This window comes from Ictalurus punctatus, chromosome 5 (assembly GCF_001660625.3).
Source record: "Ictalurus punctatus breed USDA103 chromosome 5, Coco_2.0, whole genome shotgun sequence".
In the NCBI taxonomy this organism is placed as follows: domain Eukaryota; kingdom Metazoa; phylum Chordata; class Actinopteri; order Siluriformes; family Ictaluridae; genus Ictalurus; species Ictalurus punctatus.
Window position 1 is genome coordinate 13,037,732 of NC_030420.2, and position 11,857 is coordinate 13,049,588.

An 11,857-nucleotide genomic window follows, 5' to 3' on the forward strand; every position below is an offset into this window, starting at 1 on the left:
CCAGACAAGGGGATCATTTGGTTGTGATTGATCAGCTGCTTTTATCGTGACCTTAACGGTTGGACCCTTAGAGTGACCTCGCACACACATAGCCTGCTAAATCCTGCCATACCCAAGAAGGCCAGCATCTCCCACACAATTTGCGGTTGTGACGCTTTACTTATAGCCTCCACATGTTTTGGTGAGATCATACGGCTTTCCCCCTCTTGTACTCCGCCCAAGTATTCCACCTTTTGCCTACAGAATTGCAATTTTTCCTTGCAACACCGTACTTTGACAATCTAGGGCTGCGAGATATCGAGCTAGTACCTGGTTGAATATTGACGGGATCTCACAGTATCCCTGTGGGAGCCTGGTGTACATATATTGTTGCCCTTTTTAGGTAAATGCAAAGAGATGTTGAGTCTGGATGGAGGGGTATGCTGAAAAAGGTAGAGCATAGATCTATCACCGTATACCATTTAGTCCCTTCCGGTATGTTAGACAAAAGGGTATGTGTATCGGGTACCACAGGTGTTTCTGGCACTACTACTTGGTTCATGGCACTTAGATCATGTACCAATCTCCATTTGTCCAAATCTGGTTTCTTTATGGGAAAAATGGGTGTGTTGCACTGGCTTCTGGTGGGGACCAGTACTCCAGCCTCTATCAGGCCATGTATTGTTGGTCTTATTCCTTCCCTGGCCTGTACTGACTGAGGATACTGTTTCTGATATGGCAGCCTTACATTTTCTTTAACTTTTATCTTTGCTAAGCCTGCTGACTTAACCATCCCTACGTCCTTCGGGTGTCTTGTCCACAACTTTTCAGGTACTGTCTCTAGAAGTTCCTCTCCTTCCTGTCTCCCCTCTATCTCTACCACTGCCATCTGATGACCCCTACAACCTAGCTCTCAGTATATACTAACACTTGTCACCCCAGTGGGGTCGACTGCTGCCACAGCAGTAAGTATGAACTGCCCGTCTGGTTATGTATGCAAGTATGGATTCTCTGTCAGTTTCCATTCCCTAACCTCCACAGCCTTTTTTACCAAGTCTCTTGGTTCAAAATTCTCTGCGACCATGAAAGTGACATGGGGAGCCACATTCTCTTCCTGATACCAGTTCGTGATTCTGTCTGGGAGTTTTATCATGGCAGCTATGCCTTGTGGGCCGCTTACTATGTCCAATGTTTTAATGTCCATTACTTGTCCCCTGTTTCGGTTCTTCCCACATCTGAGTGAATTCTTGCTATGGGTTTAGGGAATGTTACCCACAGTCCTGTTGCCTCGCATTGTATTTGTGCCCCTAGCTTACAGAGGGTGTTTCATCCCAATAAATTGACTGGTGCTCCGGGTGAATACAACAGTGGAGCTTGTATGGTTACGCCATCCAATGTGAGTTCTTGAGGCTCGGTGAATCATAAGGTTTGTACTTTTCATGAGAAGCCCATGAATTGAATTGTCTTATGGGTGAGGGGGAGCTGCGAGCCTTCTATCCCAATGCTTGAATACATGGCTCCAGTATCGATCATGAAAGGTGTTTTCAATCTTTTTCCGATCGCCACTGTGACTGTTGGTTCCTGTTCTGGGTCCAGTGTGGTGACGTACTGCATCAGCTCACCCTCGGGCTCCTCTAGGCCTCTTCAACTTTGATTGGGGTGCGGCCCCCCCCATATGGGCCATACATGGGACCTCCCGGGGGTACTGGGGACTGCTTTTGTTGTGTTGGTGCATTTCTTGATTTTCCTGCATTGGATTCATGGCACTTGGTCCTAGTACTTGACCTCATCTCTCCACTCTAGCCACTCGGTCCCTCCATGTCGGTCTTACGGCATATGGGGAGTTCCTCCTCAGGTGGTTTGGATCGCCACATACCCAGCATCCTTCGTCTGTTAAGTTTCACCTTTTGGGGAATCCTCCCTGGCCATATCCCCTTCCTCTGCCCCAATATATGCCCTTGCCCTTGGTTCAGGTACCCCTGCTGCACTGGGGGTCCAGTGTTATACACATGTAGTCGGCTGGAGCTGGTTGCATCATTACTGGGACTTGTGCAACCAGCATTTGTGGCTGGACTTGGGTAGCAGGTGGTTGCATCGAGGGGGGGCAGCTGGTTGTGAGGTTACCATCAGTGCAGTCTGTTTGACATTTTATTTTCTTTTTTCTCTTTCTTTTTGTTTAGTACTGGCTATCTCTCCCAGTTGTGCCTTGTACAGTTGTGTCATCAGTGTTTCAGTAGCTTCCTTCGTCTCCTTTATTGTTTTCTGTATTGTTCTACATAGTGAATTACGTGTCCCATATACAAGTTCCATTCCAAGAAGCTCATGCCCACTACTTCAATTTAATTCAATTCAATTTTATTTGTATAGCGCTTTTTACAATAGACATTGTCTCAAAGCAGCTTTACAGAAATATCAACACGGTATACAGATATTAAAGGTGCGAATTTATCCCAACTGCGCAAGCCACTGAGTGGTGATGGTGGCAAGGAAAAACTCCCTAAGATGTTTTAAGAGGAAGAAACCTTGAGAGGAACCAAACTCAGAAGGGAACCCATCCTCATCTGGGTAACAACAGATAATGTGAAAAAGTTCATTATTGACTTATATGAAGTCTGTATGGCCTTAGGAGCAGCCATAGTCCCAGCAGTCTGGAATTGGAGAAGATTTGAGCTCCATCCAGAGGCAGAAAGGATCTGGATCTCTAGTATCTCCATAAAATCGTGTGTGGCTCGGCAGAAGGAGAGAGGGAAAGAAAAGATTATTAGGACTGGGAATTAGTATAATAGAAAGTCTAGTCAGGGCAGGCTTGAGTAAGCAAATAAGTTTTAAGCCTAGACTTAAACAATGAAACTGTGTCTGAGTCCCGAACACTAATAGGAAGACTGTTCCATAACAGTGGGGCTCTATAAGCGAAAGCTCTCCCCCTGCTGTAGCCTTCACTATTCGAGGTACCGTCAAATAGTCAACAACTACTTCTTCCAGTCGTTTCTGCACCTCCTCTGGGAGGGCCTTCTTTAACAACATCTTAAACAGGACTATGGTGGCTGCAGATTCGTCCCATTTTGTACCGGTCTCATCTCTCCATTTGTCTTGGAAGTCTTGCACAAACTTGGTTATGTTCTCATCTTCTTTTAGTTTGATAGTTTCCAGTTTCCCCAGATCCATCTTTGTCAGATACGTTTCTGTCACAGTGTCCCATATCTCCTGTCGGTACACTCCAAATGGGATGGGATCTTTCATGGGGTATTTCATCATTACTTCGAGACCCGCTGTACTCATGATTTCTTCCGCCCGACCCTTCCCACCATGTGGCAGAGTATGGCTTTTATGTCTCAAATCACCAAATATTGGCCTGCCTTTTTTACTTTGAATTGGGTGATTCATTTCTGTCCCCATTCACACATTAGGTAGCTGTTGAATTAGACCAGTCAAGTCCATAAAACTCCAGGGCGCGTACTGCAGTGCTTTCCCCTTTACTATCAGGGGGTATTGTCTAGTGGGGTGGTGTGTGGTGTTGATCCTTGCACTTTTCCTCTTTCCCTGACCGTGCTGGTATTTGGCTGGGGATTGCAGTTGTTTTCTGTCTCACAGCATCATTTTGGGGCTTCGCTCCCCTTCCTCTCCCATCGTGGCTCTCGCACCTTTTTCCTCTTCATCCCCGCTTCCCTCTTTGTCCCCGTTTTCCTCTTCATTCCTGCTTTCCTCTTCTCCCTCGGTTAGTTTCATATCCGAACTTATCCTCCTCGAGTCCCTTTTCTTTTCCCCATGGTGGCAGTTTAAGCCTAGTACTCTCTACTACTTTGGCCATATCTTTTATTGTCTTCAATTGTTTTGTTGATGTACGGTTTAGTGCTTCCTCCATGTCTTGCATCCTCATCATCTTTCCATTTGCATAGCGTTTATTGTTGTACGTTCTGTGCTGTGTCCCAGGTCCTGGACGTGAGCTCCTCCAGCCTACTCATTTCTCCTTCTTTATCCGCCACCAGGTTTTCCAGCTGACATACCTTTTCTTTCAGTTCTTCTCCTTATTTGGATGGGTAAGGGGTAATTACTACATCTCCTTCCAGGTGGACTGTTTGCCCTTGTTCTTTCCTTGTTCCACGCTCATCTTCCACTCCCTTTTTTGTTGTCGCATGGTGTTCCTCCTCGTTGCACAATTCTTGCCTAAACATGCATGCTTATCCCCACATAATGAGATCAAACTCGTTCTTCTCCTCTCCCTTCTTGGTCTGAGCGGCTCTTTTGCGTAGCTTGTTTCACAAGCAGATTCTCTGTCTTTTTCCCTACCATTGGGGTGCTAGTGTATTGATATTTTGGGTATCTCAAGGTTTTCTTCTTCTGCGCCCTCTGTCTTCCCCTCTTCTTCTGCGTTTTCTTCTTCCTCCTGCCTCTCTTCCATGGGCTTTTCCACGTCCCAAACTGCGAGTCTTTCCTTCATTTTTATACACAGTTGTTCATCAAACGTCCCCACCTCAGGCCATTTCAACACCCCACTCGTTCTTTCGTTCAACTTTTTGCAATAATGTTTAATGTGTTTTTCATTTTGTTTGTGCTTTTCAATAATGATCTCCAATGGATTTACTCCCGCCTTACCAGCAGCCATTCTGCTTTAGTAAAAATATGTTTGTACATGTTATTTGCCAACCTCTCTCAGGCTGTATCTTGAAATACCCAGCCCCTTTGTCTGCCCCCTGTGTGTCTCCCTTCCTCTCTTTGGGTGTGCCTTACTTTCTGTTTAGAGATTTGTACTATGTTCACAACCAATTTACTGCTCCCCTTACCTTTTTTCCTTCTGTGCTGTGCCTTTCTTACACCAGGCTCAGCCTCTTTGTTTTCTCATCATGTGGTGATTGGTTTTATGGGTTTCTCCTCCCTTTTTCTCCCCTACCCAGCTTTCCCTATGGGCTCACAATGTTTACTTACTACTTATTTGTTATTTTATTTTCACTCACTTTAAACATCTATTATTCATACTACTTTTTTCAGGGACAGTTTCACTTCCTCCCCCATTCTGTTCACTTCCTCTATTTATAAATTCACACACATTCACATGCTTTCTCTCACACACACTCTTTCACACAGTAGGCTTGCTTTCTCTCATTGGGTTTGACCTCTATGTCCTTACCCTGAACAGCGGTGACCCCGACCTGGGCCCAGGATTTCTCTCGGCAGTGGTATCTGGGGAGTGAGGCCTCACTTCACACCTGTCTCCTATGTAGCCCTGCTGGAGTGAGCCTTTCGCTCCTATGTCACAGTGGCGGTATCACAGGTGCCACCTGCCTTCTATGCAGCCCTGCTGAGATGAACCTCTCACTCACTTCTCCAGCAGCAGTATCGCAGGTACTTTTTCAACACACACAGTTTATAAATACAACAACCACAAATCAACCATACTTCTTAATCAGTTTCTCACATCCACCCATTTTCCTTTCTAATCTATTACCTTTTCTCACCCACTCTGGTTCACTTTTATTATTGTTCTAAATGTCCAATCATACATCCAGGTCCTTTTTGGAGACCAATTCCATCTTTCCTCCCTGTCTGGGGCTTCCCTCTCCTGGCAGCAGATTAACTAAGGCAGAACTTTGAACAAACGGGTGCCTGCTTTACCCTTTTCCTATATATTCTTTTATTCCCTATATATTATTCTCTGTGTGTGTGTTCCACTTTTTTGTTGAGGCTATGTAATGTCTGACTCAGAGGGGCTTTCTCTATGAGTGAAAGAGTGTAACTTTTTTCTTCTCGTGGTTTACCTTTTCATCTGGGCAGTGTCCCTTTTTCCCACCATCCTTCTGTGATCCAATGCCTGTCACCCAACCTTATCCCCGGAGCATCATTGCTCAGTTTACTCATCAGATTTAGGGAGCACCCAATCGCAGTCAGTGGTGACATCAAGGTGATATTCCATCAGGTCCCCTTCTTCCTAAGGATTGTCCCCTACTTCATTTCCTCTGGTGTGATCTGAAAGTAGATGCGCCCCCTAAAACCTTCAGATGGCAGGTACTAACCTTTGGCACTACATGTAGTCCATGCTATGCTACTTATCCTCTACAACACCATGTGATTGAACACAACAGGGCAGATGAATACATCTGGTTCTCTTTGGAGAGATACTTTAATGTGGATAACTGCCTCCAGAATCCATGCACACTTGAAGCAGCCTGACACTGAGAAAGGTCCTTTCCGGAGCTGGATTTGAGATAGGACAGTGGGCCAGCAATGTTCCCAATGTTCTGAGTCACCTATCAACTGAACCCTAAGCCAACAGAAGCCTTTAGGCCTTAGACAGAACTGACAGATCAATACCCTAGCGTACAAGCACCGACCTTTTGTGCATGACATTCCCACCTTGAGGAATATCTACAAGGTCCTAGCTACTCAATACAACCCCCTGGGGTTACTTCTGCCTTGCACCATCCGAGCTACGTTCATTATCAAGCAGCTGTCGACATTGTAAACAATGAGGTTAGGATGATCCCAATTTACCACTGGAGCTCCTTCAATCCTGGCAATTCTGGGAGAACAAAATTAAGGACCTCCCAAGCATCACTGTCCCTTGGGGCTATGTCCCACCTGAGGTTGAGTGAGATAGTGCTACCTATGAAGTTCACATATTTTCAGATGCTTCAGAGCAAGCATATGGAGCCATAGCATACTGAGGACTGTTGTGAAGAGAGGCCAGATGTACCTGATGTTCATTGTAGCTCAATCCCGAGTGACCCCCAAATGCTCTCACTCCATTCCTTGATTGGAGCTTTGTGGAGCCCTCATGGCCACTCAGTTAGCAGGATTGCTGGAGAAGGATCTGACTTTGTGGATAGAGAATATAGTGTTGTGGACAGACTCTACCACTGTCATTACCTGGCTGAAGTCCTGTCACTACAAAGTCTTCATTGATAACAGAGTAGCAGAGATCCAGAAGCTAACAGAGAAGTGTTCCTGGCAATATGTGGATTAAACTAATAATCATTCAGGGCCGGAACAAGTGCTTGTGGAAATGCGGCATCACTAATGAATCCTCAAGGGCCGTGAAGCCATTCGTCAGTACTAGCATACATGTCCCGAGTGCCAACAGTGGAGGGCATGGCCAACTATTCCCAGATGGCAGACTTGCCTTCTGCTCATATCTGCCTCCACAAACCCACCTTCTATTCATGTGGAGTAGATTGGCTTGGACTAATGCTGGTTAAAATGGGGAGACATACAGAAAAGTTCAGGGCAATAGTCTTTAATTGCCAAATGACGACAGCAGTGCACTTGGATCTCCTCAGTAGCATGAACACTGATTCCTTATTAATGGCCCTTAGACGGTTTATTGCCTGAAGCAGTACTCTGGCTGAACTGTGGTCCGATCAAGGAACTAACTTCTGAGGGGGTAAAAGAGAATAACGAGAAGCCTTCGCAAGGATAACTCCTGAATTGCAGCAACAGTTTGCCCCTCAAAAGATCCACTTCCACTTCAACCACCAGTGACTCCACATTTCAGAGGAGAGTCCGAGAGGGAGATATGATCTATAAAGTCAGACCTTTAAACTACCACGGGAGCTCAGTCAGTTCCAGAAGAGGTTCTTGAGACAGTCCTTCTAGAAGTGGAAGGAGTAGGGTACGTATCATCAGATGTGGTGGACAGCGATCCACCAGTTTGCTCATGGGGTGGCTGGATGGGTCCTTGCCACAGGTGATTTACCCAGAGTTGGAATTGTTGGGTTATCAACACTGGAGGCATTCCCAGGTCCAAGCTGATAATTTCTGGTCCAGGTTTAACTGCAACTACCTCCCCAGCCTCCAGACATGGCAGAACTGGTAGTCCTCTTCCCCTGACTTAGCAGAGAAGATGGTGGTCATGGTGATATATCCACAAATGCATAAGGCCTTCTGGTCAGTTGGACTTGTCATCAAAACACAAAGCAGTCCAGATAGATATGTCAGATCCATTAATGTAGATATCAAGGGGCAAATCTACGAGTAGCACAACTGGTTATCCTACAAGCTGTACGGGATAATGGAACCAGTCCTACAAGCCCAAACTGAGTTAAGTCACCTTTTAGCAGGAGCCAAGTTGCTTTTCACCTTTGGGGATGGCTGTAGAAAAGGCTCCTCCATGAGAGACTTCTATTGGAGGACTTCTATTTTTATACTGCTTAGTTTAAGTTCCAATTCCTTATACTTCCAGTAGTAGGCAATATTGTTTTTTTTTTATTTTTTGCTAGCTGCTGAGTCACAGGGTGCTTTTCAATACTCAAATTGATGCTCCCTCGTTTCCTCACTCCTCCGTCCTCCAGCCCATGACCCGGAAATTGATCGACGTCAAGCATCTTGAAAGACATATCAATTTTCTAATTGCACCATGAGGAGGTGAGGAACGAGGTAATGTTTGTGAGGTAATGTTAGTGAGATAATGCTGAGCACAGTCATTATTAACTGGCATCGCTTTGAAGTGATGCTTGAGAGAGCGAGGATATTCCATTTGACTTGCTTCAATTCCTATTTCCTCACATCCCATCCTTGCATACTTCTCTCACGTCCTAAGGGGGTGGAGCTAAGATGCAATGAAAGGAAGCAAGGAAAGGAAATGAGGATGCACAAATAATAAATGAGAAGCACCCATAGTGTAATACAGAGTGAATGGCTGCTGTGTGAGTGTTAAGTTCCTTTTCTTCTGATCACTCATATATTCAGTGGCAAATTTGGTGTTCAATTTGTTAATACATGACCAGAAAGAAAGTGTTCCTTGTTTATTTAAGTTTTAACCATGTTTGAAGTGTATTGTTTAAATTTATGCACTAGCGCTGACATGCCATGATACTATGATATGTAAATTTACATCTCTACAGGCTAATTAGTTATGTTTTGTAATTAATCCTTTGTTAGATACTGAGTTAGATATTGCAGTTTAACTAGTAATCTGCCTATAACCTTTAAATTAATGATGCTGTAGAAGTGTTAAGATGTATTATTTTCTTTGAAGATGTGTGCTTGTGCAGATTACACCTAACACTCTGAGTTCTTTAATTACAGTAGCATCCAATGATTTAAGCATACTGGTTCTCCACAAAAGTATTAAAAGAAAGGATCTCAAACCCGTGACGTGCCTCAAAACCCTCAAAGCTCTGCTTGCTCATTGATTCACCTTGGCAGAATATTCCCGAAGTGTTCATCAGCCTCCTGAATTAATATCCACAAGGTTATAATCCATAGTAAGAGCATTAACATGGTCCCTGGCAAATGCACACCCTCAGTTCCACCATTCTCCCCTGGCTCTCATTTCCACGTCCCGCTTCTTCTCACCTAGTCTCCTGTTCTTTTTATTGCTTCGGAAAACCACACTCTTCCCTTCATCTTTTTTTTCTTCTTCTCTTCCGTTAAGATAGAAAACTCAGCATAAATCTTAGGTTGAATTTACTTAGGTAGTTTATTTGTTTATCTGTTTATCTGTTTTTTGTTTTGTTAATTATAACACCATGGAATAGAACGGACTCTGCCGATGCGTCACTGTGCAGTTATCCATTACAAACGTCTGTTAATAGTTAATGTAATATCGACCAAATATGGTGTATTGAAGAGTGGGTTGCATTACTGTGGAGATCAGTGGTGGGTGGAAATTAGCCTATGCTGCAATGATTTAATATAGCAGCTTAAGTTTTCCAAAATGTTTGTTGCTCTAGTGTCAGACATTGTAGCTGAAAGCCTCATTTGAGCAGTTTCCATACATTTTTTGCGTCCCGCATGTCCTCAAATCTTTGTAAAATGGAGAAAGTATTGAGACAATTAAATAAAAATTGAAGGGGGCCAAGTATGCTACGAGGCCCATGGGCATAGCCAGAGTGGCTCTTCAGGAAAAACAGGAGAAACTGATCATAAATTGGGCTCATAAATTAAGCATCTTACATTATTGTGTAACTGATAACTAATGTAATGAATTATACTATTTAATTTGTATTTAAAGCAGCGCATTAGTTACGTATGCATTAAAATTGCAGTTTTCTCACGTCACTTCCCAGCTAACACAGTTGTGTAGATGTAACCAGACCAGACCATATTCGTCGCAGTAACATACCAAATAATGCTCCAGATGATGTAACTTTGTGATTCTTGTATTCATCGTGGCGATGTTATAGTTGTACGTTGATCGAATATGGTGAGAATGTTCCAACAACCAAACTTGTATGTTGTAAAGAAGTAACTGGACCGGACTGTATCAGTCACAGTGATGTACCAAATAACATTCCAGCCACGTAACCTTGTGATTCCCATATTTGTCATGGTGACATTATAGTTTATAGTACATTGCTGAAATGTAGCGAGTATTTTCCAGTGACCATGGTTGGGAGTCTGATCAATTAATACTTTCAAGCACATCAAGAATATATGAGTTATTCTTAATAAGAATATATGATTAATTAAGAATATATGACTGCTTAACTGTATCCTGGGACAATTCTTCAGCCTCAACTCCACCATTATTTCTAACATACCTCACTCCTTTGGTCAAAGATGTATATGTGATTCTCCAGCCATTCTTTTATGGGCAGCAAGTGAATTTGTCCTTATTCTTCAAAAAGTACAAGTGTCTCATCATCATCTTCATCATGTTGTTGCTACTGTGGAGCCTGTCTCTGGTCCTGCTGCTGAAAATGAAAAGTATATTTTAGTTTTACAGCAATTAACTACACATAAGGGTAGACAGTACACTTACAAGTTTAGTTATTTATTTATTTTTTTATAAAAACAGATTCTGATTGGTTGAGTCACGTTTGAATCTGTTGTAAATTACTGTACAAACATACACCTGTGACCTAATTACATGAATATTATTGCGCCACTGCATCTGTATGTTGCTAAATTAATGGCGATATCCAGATAAATGTTAATAATCACTCAATCTTTAAGCATGCTTTCCACTGCATCTTTATTGCTGTGTCTGTGTTGCTTAATATGTTTTATTTATATAGCAGCTTTCCAGGGCTAAAGGGTGCTTTACAATAACATTACAATAATAAATAAACAATGAAAAATCATGGACTGCCATGGAAATCCCGGAGGCTACTCTGGGCTACAGCTCCCAGCATCCACTGCACTACTTCACGGTCACATGACCACCTGCACCTGAATCACATTCTAGTTAACAAGCACTATATATATATATATATATATATATATATATATATATATATATATATATATATATATATATATATATATATATATATATATGGCAAAAACATGTATTTTTTACTTAAATACTTCATATTTATTTAAATGTAAACAAACATTTTTTTCATAATGTTACAGTCGGACTTTTTGTAGCAGAAACAATACTAGGTATATCATTTGTTATTTATTTTTATATTCTAGTTGAAACATGTCAGTAATAAATATAACAAGTGGACGAACTGAAAAGTTCTTCCACCATGAACAAAATGGGCTGGTCTTGGGCATTAAACTCCAGAGCTGAAAATGGGTCCTACTCTAGCCCATGGGAGAGGTAGGGTTGGAGGTTCGCAGGTTGCCACCGACCACCGTTCTGACCCGAAAGCAGATTGCTATCATCCTGTTCAAGCTGGCATCCTGATTTGAGTATAGTGTAGTGGGGGAAACTTTTGCGTGTTAGTAAAATGACTGTCCATAGATGTATATATGTTGTCTGCACAGCTATTCAAGAAAAAGAATGCGGTGTTATATCAGGCTGCTGAATGTAGTGGAGGCCAATTGCATACAGTAATTCATTGCCGCAACTTGTGTCACTGGTTTGCAAGGCACTGGATGGTACGCACATCCCTATTCTTTCCCAGACTATTGGAGAAATTCTGTCATGATGCACTTTTTTTGTGCCTCAAAACTGGCACGAATGCCATTTTTCACAAAAACTGTTTCCAAA